Raw genomic sequence first — 15,815 nt, forward strand, 5'->3', positions numbered from 1 at the left:
AAGAGAAATGAATCCTAAAGTTGATGGCACTGTAATCAATAGTAATGAATTACGTTATTCAAAGTAACTGAGAAAGTTAAAATTTAAGTGTCTCACTCTAGAAAATGAAGTGGAAGCCATATGCTAAATAGTTGCTCTAACCATACCACATTGAATATATATCTAAGCAGCACATACTATATAACAATGATGTGTCAATCAAAATCCATATTTATAAGTATCAGTAAGCATACAAATGAAAGTTTTACTATTTATAAAATTTAATTTTTTGAGGGTTTCATACATGAGTACTTCATTTACAGCCCTCCTTTGCCTCTCCCCCAACTCCTTCCATGTCTCCCTCACTCCCTCTCAAGTTCATGGTCTCTACTTCTTTACTTATTATCATTACACACACACATGCACACACATTTATATATAAACATAGCCTGCTGAGTCCATTTAGTGTTGATTGTATGTGTACATGTTTAGAGTTCACTACTTAGGACTAGATAACCTGTCACAGGGATCATCCCTGGAAAAGACAGATTCTCTCTCTCTCTCTCTCTCTCTCTCTCTCTCTCTCTCTCTCTCTCTCTCTCTCTCTTTCTCTCTCCAGTCCTTAATCACCTGTGGTCAGGTGGGACTTGTGAGATGCCCCTTTGTCCAAGTTGGCATGCCACATGGTGGTGTTATTTATTGTTCATGTCTTGCTTAGGTGGCCCTGTGGCTGAGATCTCAGGAATGTAACTTGCCCATCACAGATAGAAAACACTATATCAAAGCGGGCCACCTGGTCCCATAGCTCTTATAATTTTTCCACCCTTTCTCCCATGATACTGATTGAGTCTTAGATGTCCAGGTTGTGTTGTAGAGCTATCAGCTGGTATTCGGAAACCCATGATCAGTTTCACTCTGCATTTTGACCAGCTGTGGCCTTCTGTTATGGTCTTCTGCTATAAAAAGAAGCATCTTTGATGGTAGCCAGAGCTACACTTACCTGTGGGTATAACACTAGTTTGTTTTGTTTGCTAACAAAAGGGCATGGGGTTGGGGGAGTGGGGAGATGGAGAGGTTCTGTTAGAAGCTGGGAGAGGGGAAACCCTGAATAGACTATATTGCATCAAAATTTTTTTCAATTAAAAAGACATAACATGAAAATCAATAGAAGAAGACACCTAACACCTACCTCTGGTCTCTACACACACAAATGTGTATGGAGGCTCATTATCACATGCACACATATACATAGGGCACATATCTCTGTCTTACAGAGATATAACTCCATATACAAATTATATGGCCTCAATTGTGTCTGTGGAATCCAACAAAAGTTGAAGTCTTAAAGCAGAGACTAAAACTTCTGCTTACCAAAGACAATTGGGGGGACCTTTGACCATGAAGCTAAGAATCCCACCTGACACCAAGATATTCTAAGAAGCAGTGCTGTGGTTGCAAATACAGCGATTATCTTCAGAAACTCAGCTGCTTTCACAGCCCCGTCTCTTTCCTTATGCAGCAGAGTCTGTGTCTAGATCCCTACTCCTAACTGTGCTCTGTAAAGCAGATGGAGCTGAAAGCAAAACCCAAGCACTCTCCATCTGTGTCTTGCCCACATGAGGTGACTCTTCACTGAAGTAGTCCAACAAGGCCATGTGTGAATTCCTTTGACTCACCGAGAATCAATTATGTCTTCTTGCCTTCTAAGAGAGCAACCACAGTCACGGGATCAGAAATTGGGGGGCTATGGTGATGCCCAGCACACAGTAGTTATGCAACCAATGGTTTGGTGAAACGAATGACTGAATAACGACACAGACAAACAAAATGGGTCAAACTTACCAGCAATGCTGTCTGTGGAATTAGTTTTTTTCCAAGTCAAAGTGATTTCCAAAAATGAGATGTTCTACTTTTTGTCAGTAGAGGACATTGAAACAGGCTAGGGGTTGTCACATCCCAGAATAACTACTCGCGAGAGTGGATGTGAGGGCTTAAACTTTCTTTCAAGGAAGAAGCCGACTATGCAAAGAAGGGGTAAGGAGGCGAGGCTTCCCTTAAACCAGCGAAATTCTACATCAGGCCATAAACCGTGGTATAGTTTAGTGACTGCGCTTAAACGGATGCTTCCCATTGCCGTATGAGATCCAGAAAAGTCGTAAAAATTCATGGCCTACTTGTGGCTAAGCTCTAATAAAGGAATAATCGGTGCTTTAAGTGAGGGGTAATGGGAGGTACAGTGGGAGATTTACTAGAGCAATAAGCGCTGAACAAAGAGAGTAGGTTTTTTCATGCCAATTCCACTGACGGGCAGATAAGACTTTTCTGACACACACCCTTGTGATCTTGCTCAACTAAGTGACAAGGTGTGGTCCTCAGCGCTTGGTCTTCTATACTTTCAGGAACCAAAGCCTTGGAGTTTTTATTCAGGGTGCTTATCACAGAAGTCAGTGATGCTCCAGGAAGGTCCCCACAGTAGCCAATAAAGAGGAAGGAGCATGGAATTTAAGACAGAAGGACTTTTACTTTAATCCTAGCTCCAGCCTTCATAGCTGATTTTATTACTGTCCTCAATTGTTGCTTATCAATACTCATTTATTTCCCATCACTCTGAAACTGTCAGTGACTCACTGCAGGAACATATTCCTACCACTTGGCTTCTCGTGTGACCACATGACTCACTTTGGCCAAAGGAATGTGCGTTTATGTAACATACCGCACAGCCCAAAAGAACAGCACGAAGCTTGGGGAGTTTGGCTATGGCTCCTTAGTTCCTTACTGTCTTGAGAACAATATATTCTACCTCGTGACTAATTTTCAGGCTGAGTTCTGGATTAAGAAGACAGGCAGGACAGAGCTGAAGCCAGAGACCCAGCGGTAGGCCATGTCTATGTTAATCTGCGCCACCAGGAAGGCAGGGTCCATGCAGTCTGGCACTTGCTGGTTAGAAAAACCAGCAATAAATGATAGGCTTGCTGAGTTATCGTAAAATGAGAAGGAAAACTGCTTTATGCCCTGTGAATGGCTGGTCCAGACGAGGCAACACAGTTGCAATTGTATTGTGATTGTGATGGGCAAGAGTTCTGGCCCTCAGAGCCATGTGTCCATAGGCAAAGGGCCATAGGAGGAGGCTCTTAGTTACCTGTCAGTCCAGGTGAGGAAAAGATAGCATTCCATTGGCTGGACATGTAATGGAGTGAATGTGAGCCTGCTGCTGAGCATATATAACATGAATATGTGTTAAAGTGTTGTTCTAACACACTAATATATGGGATTGTTTGTTACCTCTGCGTAATATGGTAGGAGCTGACTGATACACAGAGTGACTTTTGAAAGTCACTCTTATTTATAGACTTGTGTTCCTAAAAATGGTGACGCACGCATGCTTTTGTAGCAATCAAATGAGGTTTTGACACTATGCACAGCCCAGAGAAGTTGTTCAATGAATGGTGACTGCTGTTATTTTCCGTCTGCTCCTCAATCAGAGCGATTAAAGAGACTGAGTTGGTCTCTGCACACACGCACTTCTGGTGAGCTGCGTTTCAATGACTCGTTGCTGTGGAGTTCTTGGGCCAACGTGGCAATCAGTGGTAAATTGGACATTTATGACACTCTCTTCCAGGACCAGAGAGAGAAAGTCTCTCAGACCTTTTCATTTTAGCCTTCACAAGCTGTGAAAGAAATAGCAGCAGGCTGACTTTCACCCCATTACACGTCCAGTCAATGGAACACTGCCTTTTCCTCACCTGGGGTGACAGGCAGGCAGCTGAAAGTCACCTCCTATGGCCCTTTGCCAGCGGCCGCGCTGCTCTGAGGGCCAGGGATCTTGCTCACTGCAGTCCCGGCAATGTTACCTCACCTGGGCCAGCCATTGACAGCGCACAAAGCCTTCGTAGTTTCCATTCTGCTTTTACAATGCTTCCATGAGTCTCTCATTCATTCCCTCATTTATCGAACCCACAAGTGCCAGCTGTATGGGCTCTGCCTTCCTGGAGGCTGGTATTGGTGCACAATTGATAGTTCGTTAACTAGTTATTATATTTATTCAGCAAAGCCTACTTAACATCCACTTCATGCTGGACACTGTGTAAGTCAATGAAGAGTGTGACATGAACAAAGCCCCGTCCTAGCCATTAAGAAACTCACAGCTGCACGGAGAATAAAGACGCACAAGCCACCCACATCTGAACCGTCCTAGCTGAAGAACTACCACAAATCAAGTGTGTGGAGGCAGAAAAGCGAGAGACACGTGAACTACCAGAAAAATGGAATTCTTCCCACGCTAAAGGCCGTTTGAACTATGCTCAGAAAAAATGGCTGGAGGGAAGGACTGGAGAGATTGGTTGTTTGTTAAGAGCACACAGTGTTCTTGTACAAGGCTTGGGTTCAATTCCCAGCACCTACATGACAGCTCATGACTACCTGCAATTCCAGTTCCAAAGGATCCGATGCCCTTTTTTTGGATTCTGAGGGTAGCAGGCACATGCGCGCACACACACACAGTGCATATACAAATGCAGGCAAACATTCATACACATAAAATAAGAATAAATAGATCTTAAAGAAAGAGAAAGAAAGGGAGAGAGGGAGGGAGGGAGGGAGGGAGGGAGGGAGAAATTGGAAGGTAGCTGAAAGGAGGCCAGAAGAAAGGGTGGTGGAAATAACATGAAGGGTGGGAAGGGTGTTTGAGCCTAGACAGAGGCCAACATCACTTAAGGCCATGGAGAGAGATGTGATCCCATTGGCAGAAAGGAAGCAGTGAGGAACCTTGAGGTATAAAGACTTTCATTTGGTTCATTCTGTATGGAATGAAGCATCATGGAAAGTGTTATGCATGGAATTCTTATAAGCATACTTTTAAAACTTAGAGCACTGCGGCATCAATACAGAGAGCATCTATCAGAAGCAAGTAAACTAACATCAAGCAAACCAGTGAAGGGGTTAATTTCACAGTCCAGAGTTCTGAAGTCACATGAGCATATGTATCCCACCGCTGCTGAGGACCTGGGTTCACAGAACACCGTTCTTATGTTACACCATCTCTGCCTTTCCTCTGGGGAAAGCAAGCACTTAGGGAATGAGCCACCCATTTAACTGATCTTATAAATTTGACTAGAGGACAATTACTCCAAAGTTTCTCAGTCTTTCTCTCCACGATGGCCTTAAGGTTATGGCCTAGACTGGATTACCATGGCAGATAGGCATCCTCTCTGAGATCCCAAACATGGTGACTGTTTCATGACATGTAGAGACACGTGATGTTTAACTGTGTAGAATGCAGAGATCATTGCTGACCTGGGATAGTGAACCCTTTCTGGCACTTGAGTCTTTTGTAGTCTTATCATGTTCCAGATCATATAGTCTTTCCTCTGGCTATGCTGCTGGTGTTGCCAAGACTCTTTCCTCCTTTGTTAGTTCTTTCTGGGGTTCTTGGACACCATTAAGCGAAAGTGTAAAGACTTGAATTTGTCATTCAGCACAATTCTGGGCAATTCACCTTTGCCCCCCATACATCTGCAGTGAGGGGGTGCGTCTAACAACTCTCACATGCCACATCTTCTTTGAGGCACAGGTAACCTTATTTGAACAACATAATTGAAACTAAAGTCTGTCACCTATCTGGTCCCCAAGAGTAGATTATTAGAAAGCCCTATGCGTTCAGTACTTAAAGGCCTGGATGGTTAGCACAGTGCAGGCTCCCAAATCTGTAGATAACCTGCCTTGTCCTAGACAATTTCAATGTTCCTCCAAGAGGTCCTGATTTGGAGATCCATATATTCCAGCAAAGAACAACTCCCCAAAGGAGGGCTCAGAAGGGTGATTCTGATACAGAGACACATTGTCGCTGTCCCCAACACGGTCCCTAATACTGATGCCTAGAGAGGCCTCCGAATTCATTCATATTGACAGCCTTGGGTTTTTGAAATGGTGACCACATACTCGTTTGTGTAATCTTGAAACCATTAAATGAGACTATTGACTCTGCACGATACAGAGACGGTCTTCTGTTAATAGTGTTTACTATTGTTTCTCAACTGTTCCTCAGGAGGATGGTTAACCACACTGGATTGGTCTCTCAGGGCATGCATTTCTGGTGAGCTGTGCTGAGAAACTTCAAGGACTCATTGGTATAGAGTTCTTGGGCTAATGTGGCGACCCTGAAGTCTGTAAGACTCAACTCAGAAAGACCCATTCAGGTTTTTGAGGTCCACCTTCTAGAAGCTTCTCTTCCGGTCATCTGTGTTCTCTGGTTATGATCATGGATTATCCACAGCAGATGAGCATCTTCTAAACAGGCTTTAGATGACAAACTTTCTAAATGGACTTCTCTGAAATATCAAAGATGTCCTATCTGTTGATTTATCATGGGACAGGTATGTGCTTTTGTCTTTTCTACATGACCTTTCTCTTTGTAAGCCTCAAACAAGCACTGTTTACACTACTTAGACGACAAGAAAACTGAGCTATAGCGATAACTCAGCCCTAAACCCCATAATCAAGTCCCTCCAGGAGTCCAGGTTGGAATTTTGGGAAGTCAAAAATCTAAACCCTCCTTTTTGATCATTCTTCTACTCTGCTTCTTTCTGCCTGGGCATGACACTTACCCTTTCACTCCAATTTGCAAGCATCTGTAAACTTTAATCTCACCCTCCATTTGTAGGTGAGAAAACAGAGGTGAGGGAAGTTTAGCGACTTCTTTTGGGTCACATAGAAAGTGTTGGCAGAGCTGTAACTGGCATGCATGTCACTGCTCCTCGATTTTTTTTAACTTGAAATCATTACTTTAGCCTGACATAAGCTTGAGCTTATTTTATCCTCCCAGGGGGTGGGGAGGAAAGACAGTAGAAAGAGGGGGAGTGGAAACACAGAGTTCTTTCTAAGCACAGATTAGCCGCGAGGCACCTCATATCCAATACGCATTTATTCAAGCAACAACCCATTGGGGTGAGTATTATTGCCTCCATTCTCAAAATGAGAAAGGAGAGGCTTAAGGAGGTTAGATAAACCTGTCTGAGGTTACCCAGCTCGCAAGTGATAAAGCAGAGGCTGGCGACGGGGTCTGTGTGAACACAACTCCCATGCTCCTGTCAAGAATTTAATAGTGGCTTTGCCCTTTGAAGGTGCTGCATTGATGGAGTACCCTTTTCCACCAGGTCCTCAGTAGGATTAAGGAGTGACTGGGTCTTGAATCAACACAGACAATCTTCTTCCTAACATCCCTCTCAAGACCCAGACCACTGAGATTCAAATTGAATTTTTAAAACAGTTTTCACCAGGGCCCCTGGTCAAATGGCTTCTGATGTCCTGGGAATTTTTTTTTTTCTGTCTGAACCCATCCCCTGACTCTTCTCACCTGGGCAGAGCGATGAGAAACCTTACAGTTTAGTTAAAGGTCACTTGCCAGAGAAAACATCTTCTGGACCTTGACTTGAAATTGCTGGGCAAGTCAGGTCGTGTCTTAGGTGCAGAGAATGTGTCAAATTACCTCCCAATACTTGGTGTTTCACACAGTGCCACAGCTCACACCAGACACTTTCCCCCTGACTTTGAAATGTGTGTGGACTACAGAGACAGTTTTTCTGGTTTTGATGTCCTCACAGAAATTGTCAACATACTGTATCTTTTTTTCACAGTTCTTTGATGTACTTGAAGGGGCTTCTTCCTTGAGCAAGAAGCCACAGTGCCAAATGTGTTTAAAACAGAAGCCCCGAAACATTTGAAGTTCAATTCAGAATTCCCAAGCAGAAACTTGGCAAGAAGTCCTCCCTTAAAAAAAAAAATCTTCAATCCTGCAGTATCAAATATATACTTCCCAATAGAAAACAGACTTCAGGCCCCAAAACATGTTGGTCTACTATTATCCCCTGTCTTTTCTCTATTGGGCATAGATTCTCTAAATCTTTTGTCTTACCCTTTAATCCCTTCTCTACCCAATACTCCTTTCTTCCTTTTTATTCTACCAACAGCATCGTGTTACTATATGTGTGTATATATAGTCTTTGACTCTGTTGGGGCAGAAGGCTTGCCTTAGCACATCCCTTGTGCCTAGAACAGTGCTGGTATGTCGGGAACGCTCTCTGAAAATTCTCACACAGTGGATAGTCTTACAAGCCATCTTGCCCTCTTCCATTGCCCTCCCCTGCATATCACGTGTCTTCAAAGCCTTGTTGACGTTTATTTGTACAATACAATGACTATAGAGCCAAATAGAACCCATTTTATTAGATGTGGATCCTACTTATGATAAAAAAAAACAACAATAAGAAACAAACATTAGTTATCCATACGTGTAGGAATGGAGATGAGGATAGTCATGCTAACAGAAGTGAACCAGTTATAATTGTTATAATAATAGATAACATTTTAATCTATGTGTATCATACTTCTCTACAAAATGAAAACACAATGTGCAGAACCAACGCAGAGAATTCCTTACCCAAAGAAGTATGCATCAAACCGTTAACGAAGCGTATCATCAATAACAATGAATGGGGCTTCATTCTACTCTGCCTTTGATGTACAGTCTATTAGAGTTTGTGTGTGTGTGTGGAGATTGGAGGCACAAGGAATGCTCAAAGTCACATCATGCGACAGACTTCACATAAGATATTTATTGGGGGAGGTATATACAAGGTATCCTTGTGCCTCGGAGCAAGGATAAAGGAGGGAGAGAGCAGGCTGTGAAGGCATGGCACTATAAAGGGTTATAGGACATGCACATAGGGAGAATACGCGGTTTGAGGCAACATTGGAAATGTGTTGCATTTGTTGGCTGTGATGATGATACAGCATTGCTGAGAACAGGCTGGAGGCACACTTTGTTCTAGAATGTGGGTGATCCTCCATTTTCCAACAGAGTCTCTGTAAGAAAAAATACATGAACCTTCATCTTTTTCCTTAATTATCTGTCCATATTCCTTCTCTACCACTCTGTTTCAGACACTTAATTTCTTCTAGGTCAGAGATTCCGAACCCAAGGTCTACAGTAGAGTAGAAACAGTTGGAGCCCAGGAGCAAGACAGGAACAAGCAAGTCTCCAGCTTGCATGAGTTCAGAGAACCCTCAATCTGCTGAGGAGGTTATTTAGAGAACAGCGGAAGATAGCCAAAGCTTACTCCGCAACAGGCACAGTTCCAGGCTTTGCACGTAAAACAGCAAAGGTTTGTCCCTCCAATGGTCCTATTTTGACAGAGAACCCACGGTGGACAAGCAGATACCTGCTCAGTATGTAGGAGGTCGTAAGAACTATGGAGAATAATGGTGGCACTGACATTCTGTAACATTGTCATTTGAACAATATGTCCACGGATGACCTCACAGAGCAGAGGTGTGGTAGAAATGAGAGGACAGGACATTGCTGTTGCCTGGGAGAGAACATTCTAGGTCAGGAAATAACTAGCACATGGGGCAGGGGGAGGAGGCCTGGGGTAGATCCGCAGCTAGGAAGTAGCCAGTGTGGTTGGAACAGAGTTTGCCAAAGATGCGAAAATCTCAGTAGTGAAAGAGGGCTTTGGGCTTTCACCTGAGTAAGTGTCTCTCTTAAAATATGACTGGGGCAGGTGAGAGGGTTCAGCAGGTAATGGTTGATGGAGGAAGGTCATTGGTTAAATAAAAAGAAACTGCTTGGCCCTCATTGGTTAGAAGATAGGTGAGAGGAGTAAACAGAACAGAACGCTGGGAGGAAGAGGAAGTGAGCTCAGACTCCACAGCTCTCCTCTCGGGAGCAGACGCCTCAGAGAGACGCCATGCTCCCAGCTCCCAGGCACAGGTTGGACATAGGCTAGAATCTTCCCGGTAAGCACACCTAGGGGCGCTACACAGATGATTAGAAATGGGCTAAATTAATATGTGAGAATTAGCCTAGAAGAGGCTAGATAGAAATGGGCCAAGCAGTGATTAAATAAATACAGTTTGTGTGTTGTTATTTTGGGCATAAGCTAGCCAGGCAGCCGGGGTGCTGGGGACGCAGCCAAGCCCAACAACCTGGGTTCAATTGCCAGGACCCAATTAGTGAAAGGGGAGAACCAATTCCTGAAGGTTGTACTCTCACTTCCACACACATACCATGACTGTGTGCATGGACACACATCCACACACACCTACACAAATGTACCGCAAAAAGTATTGGTTCCACACTTCCATCCTACTGCATAGAACGATGGCCTACTATGTTCTATGATCTCTGGTAAGCTCTTGGGACACAGATAGATAGCATCAAGTTATAGTCTCTGCTATCAGGAAACAGATATTTGTACAAAGAAACCTAAAATAAAACAGGCAGTGCTCAAATATTATGAAACAGAATTCTGGGAGCTGATCTCTTACTCAGCTTCCAGAAGGAGGCAATAAGGTGTGGCCATGGGGACAATTTATTTATGGGTAGACCTTAAGGGATAGGATGGATTTGAATATGCAGGTTTCTGACATATAGAACGTTATAAGTCAAGGGACAGAGTGACTATACATTTGACATTTCTGGGGAGCTGTAAGAATGAACCATATTGGAAAATGTTCATAAGTGAGTAATTGAAGGCATATTTAGACAGAGAAATGGAAATGAGATGTTTGAGGTTCATGAACACGAACCTGTTATTAGTGAATCTTTATTAGCTGTGGGGTTTAATGTAATCTTCTCTATCATTTTCAGATAAATATTTTTATATCTATGATACAATATTTCCTAAAATAAATGCATATAATGTTATTTAATGATCCAACCAAATTGTTTTCTGAATACCAGTCTAAATCTTTAAATTGTGTAGATGTAGTAAATATTACAACTGTGTCGCAGTATTGTACCAACGTGGGATGTTCATTCATCTTGCACGTTTAATAAAGATAAGGCCATGCTAGCGATGGGCAAGATGCTCAACCTTGTGTGAAACTGTATGTTTGATCTCTATTACCACAAACAGCAAGAAAAATGTCATATTATCATAACATGAGTTGGACAACATCCTAGTCTCTTTCTTCTACGTTTGTCTGCCCACCTCAACCAGTATTTTGCATTTATGTTGTGTTTATGTTTGCATTGAGGGTGTCTTACCTGTGAGGCGTGGATGATGACTCAGTGAACGATTTTCACCATGTCAGCTACAACCCACGTCCTAGGAACTGTTGTCAGAGTTTGAATGAGGTCTAGTTACCTCTTTCCAGGCTAGAGCTTCCAAATACCTGTAATTATCCCAACCTCCACTCCACCTGCTTCTCTGCAGGCCCAAATAAAAGACCTCACCAAGAGGCATTTACCCCTTCCACTGTTTTGTGCTAAATGGTTCACAGGAGGCAAACATAAATCCCATTTGCTTGTTTGTTTTTAATAACTGATCTTGGTAATCAGCTCAATTTGCTTTGACCCTTGTCAACTGAAAAGTAAAGTTGACGGGGAAGTAAGAAGCTACTTGGTTAAGTTTCAGCATTTTGTCTCCTTAAAGCAAAACTAGACAGTTTGGAAAATAACGTTCAGGAAATACTCAGTATAGGAAACCCAGTATATATAGCCACTTACAAGTCGGTGTCTCCTTGGAATTCTGTGCATACCTTCAAGATAGTACTGACCAAATTGTGTTCTGCTTATAGCATCTTAGTACTCCACTTAGCAGGTTAGGAGGTGGGGAGCAAGGGGAGGGAGGAAGGAAATGTTTGATGCCACCTGTACAACTAACTCTGGATCCATGGTCTAATAAATAATTCCTTTGCTACTAATTGGCTACCACTGCTGTGAAGGAAAATCACTTGGATGCCTGTACTAGGGTACCCACCTTACACGTCTGGCTTATGAGAACATTTGCAATTTATTCCAATTGTTGGAAATTTAAGAGGCCCTTTTAAGATTGCAATGAAATACTGCATTATGTGGAGATAATGCATTATACCTTAAACCTAAACCACTGACAAACAACATTCCATGGAAATATGACTCTTCACAAGAGCTCATTTAGCCTCTGTTAGGTTGGCATGCATTTGTGTTTTACTTACTTGACTAGCACATTGTTTTATTTAGACATTTCAGTGAAATATAATGGTAATATAATGTATCTAGGGACCTGTCCTGTGGCAGGCATCTGAGGCTCTAACTCCCAAAGGACTGTGTGCTTCTATGTATTCTTTACTCCTTAATCCCCATTACCTATCAGGATAAATGCACCCATTCTGTTTCTTGATATTTTGCATTTAGTGTCATTTCCTTGTATTTAGTTACTGATTGTGGTTCTACAGACATACACAGAGCAGTGGCGGTATCCATTGTTAACAGCTTTGAATTTACTTGGTCCAGAAGGAAAACCTTAAGATCCAAGATCAGACAGGACTACTCCTCAAGCCCGAGTCAGCACCAAGGAAGCTGACTTATTTATCAGTTCTTGCTCGTTCTCTGTTCACTCAACCTCTCATCCTGTAGGCCCATTTTACTTGGTTATAGATGAAATGGAGATCATGGCATCCTCTTCAGTGATGGAATAGGTTAACTCCCTTCCCTTCTATGTTATAGTTCTATTAGAAAATTGCTTAGGACATTTATTTTTGAATGATCTTATTTAGAAAGAATACAAGTGTGAGCCATAGCAAGGATTATCTATAGGCGTAAGGTTCTGCTGTTTAACACACTGGAGATCGAACTTTCATTTATACATATTAGGAATATTAATCTGTGATAACCTTTATACTTCTCAAATGGTTTTATAGATAACGCTCCTAAAAATTGTGTTTAAAATTTGACATAGCATATTAATTCTCACTAGTATCTTATGAGAGCATTTAAAGGTCTCTCCAAACAGAAGTATAAGGAAGAAAGCCCCCAGGATAGATGTACTCATTAGGACAGAAGTGGGCCACACAAAAGAGTCAATAGAACTTTAACCAATTTAGAATTTCAGTCTATGGTCATTTTCTGAGTACCAAGAATATCTGTTGGAATATGTCTCTGTCTCTCTCTCTGTCTCAACTCTCTCTCTCCCTTCCTCTCTCCCTCTCTCTTCCTCTCTCTCTCTCTCTCTCTCTCTCTCTCTCTCTCTCTCTCTCTCTCTCTCTCACACACACACACACACACATAATGGTTGTAGTAATAGGAGCGGCGGGGCTGCGTCCCCAACACTCCAGCCGCCTGCTCGGCTAGCTTATGCCCCGAAATAATTACACAGACACTGTATTCATTTAATCACTGCTTGGCCCTTTATCTCTAGGCCTTACTGGCTAATTCTGATATACCGATCAACCCATCTCTAATAATCTGTGAGCACTGGTCTTACCGGGAAGATTCTAGGTCGGAGCTTCATCGTGTGTGTCTGCCCGGGAGCGGGGCATGGCGTCTCTCTGAGGTGTCTGCTCCCGAGAGGAGAGCTGTGGAGTCTGAGCTCACTTCCTCTTCCTCCCAGCGTTTTGTTCTGTTTACTCCTCCCACCTATCTTTTAACCAATGAGGACCAAGCAGTTTCTTTTTATTTAACCAATGACCTTCCTCCATCATTTCCCCTTTTTCGGTTTAAACAAAAAAAAAAAAGGCTTTAACTTTAACATAGCAAAATTACATATAACAAAACAGTTATCAAGTAAAAGTTACAATAATCTTTATCATAACTAAGGAAAATTATAACTATAACTATTCTTAACTTCATCAAAGACTCCAGAAAGATACAATATCTTAATTATACAGTACATATTTAAATGAACTACACAATCACAATACCTTATTCAAGATCAGAAATACATATACGTATAACAAAATTGGCCTTAAAATCCACACCAATGCAAATTATTCATACCTATATCAAATGGTGACTTAGAGAAATATAAAAATGGATATTAAAGGTCCAAAGAAATGGCTCATCACATCCTTAAAAATGACTTGGACTGAGCAACATCTAAGACACTGCTTTTTCAATTAAGAAAAATTCATGATTTTTTTTCATATTGACTACATTTACCCAGATTTTCTTCTGCTTCCACATATTAAACTTAAAGTTTCTTATTAAGTCTTACTTATATTCAAGCTTTAGATTTCTCATTATCCACATTATATGTCAGCCTTCTAGTTTGTTAAGAATTTTTTTTAAAGAGATACACACTTAATTTCATTTTTTTAACAATAGGGCCCCAACTCTCATTTTCTACTGTGGTAAAATATAGATAACATATAATGTATCATTTTAAGCATTGTAAACATCTGTAAGTCCAGACTCAGTCATATTACAGCTATCAATACTGTCTGTTCTCTATGTTCCCAAGCTAAAACTCTATACTCCCCAAATGCCAACTTGTAGGCAGAGGTTTCTTGTTCATTCCCAGTTGCCCAGACCCAAAATAATCACACAGAAACTATATTAATTAAAACACTGCTGGGCCTGTTAGCTCAGGCTTCTTATTAACTAGCTTTTACATCTTAGATTAACCCATTACTATTATTTTGCACTTTAGCACAAGACCATATGGTTCCATGCTTCCGTCTCCTTCAGCCGCTACATGGTGTATCCTCAACTCTGCCTTCTTCTTTCCTCTATCTCTTCTTGGATTTTCCACCTGGTTTTATTCTTCCCTGCCATAGTCCCAAAGCAGCTTCTTTATTAAGCAATGGTAATAAAACATATTCACAGCATACAGAGGGGAATCCCATATCACCTCCCCTTTTCTGTTCAAATGTTAATTACATATTACAAAACAGTTATCAAGCAAGAATTATAGTTACAATATTTAGTTTATTTACATTTGGAAAATTAAGGAAAATACTCTATCATCTATCTTTGTGAGTTTAAAGTTTTATATCTAATTTATCTTTTATAATTATAACTATATTCCTTTAACTCCATCAAAGACCCCAGAAGGGATATAATATTACCTAAGTAAACAGGAAGTGCATTGTAAGCAACTTCCAAAACTCTAGAATTGACAGAGACATCTTGCTACCTGGAGAGTCACACAAATTTCTTCTATAATATTGGGGCATTTATCTTCAGCCTACAGGCCCATAGCACCTGATGGGGAGTGTCATATATCAATCTGTTGATTTCATTGGTTAAGCAATAAAGAAACTGCTAGGCCCATTTGATAGGCCCACCCTTAGGTGGGTGGAGTAAACAGAACAGAACACTGGGAGGAAGAGGAAGTGAGGTCAGACTCGACAGCTCTCCTCTCCAGAGTAGACGCAGGAGAGATGCCATACTACCTGCTCCAGGGAAGACGCACGCTATGAAGCTCCGACCCAGGATGGACTTAGGCTAAAATCTTCCCGGTAAGACTGGTGCTCACAGATTATTAGAGATGGGTTGATCGGTATATCAGAATTAGCCTAGAAGAGGCTAGATAGGAATGGGCCAGAGCAGTGTTTAAATGAATACAGTGTCTGTGTAATTATTTCGGGGCATAAGCTAGCCGGGCAGGCGGCTGGGGTATTGGGGACGCAGCCCCGCCGCTCCATATTACTACAAGCACCTGGAAAACTTTTACATGAAGCAAGAAAATTTAAAGAGAATTCCACCTATATTGACAGTTTGTCAATAACTTTCTTCTGTGTCCTGCAGAATGTCTGGCAGACTCTGTCCTGAAGCAGAAACCCTGAAGGACTGTCTGACCTTCTTTAGGCAAGCTCGGTAGTTATTTTTCTCTGGGTCCTGCATGTCCAGCTTATATAGCATACTGTCAAGAAGTCTAGGAAAAAACAGTTTCTTGCTCAGATGACTAGCCTTGTCACATAATGAGTTTCTTCAGTACCCATCAACCTCTTTGAAGTAAATGTCTCACTGTTGAGAGAAGTCTAAGTTCTTAAAACATTTTAAATGTATTCTATTAGTCTTTTAAAGGTTTGAGGAATACCTATCCATCTGAAATATATCTCTATATTTCTAGAAA

The sequence above is a fragment of the Microtus pennsylvanicus genome, chromosome 3 (genome assembly GCF_037038515.1).
Source record: "Microtus pennsylvanicus isolate mMicPen1 chromosome 3, mMicPen1.hap1, whole genome shotgun sequence".
NCBI lineage: Eukaryota > Metazoa > Chordata > Mammalia > Rodentia > Cricetidae > Microtus > Microtus pennsylvanicus.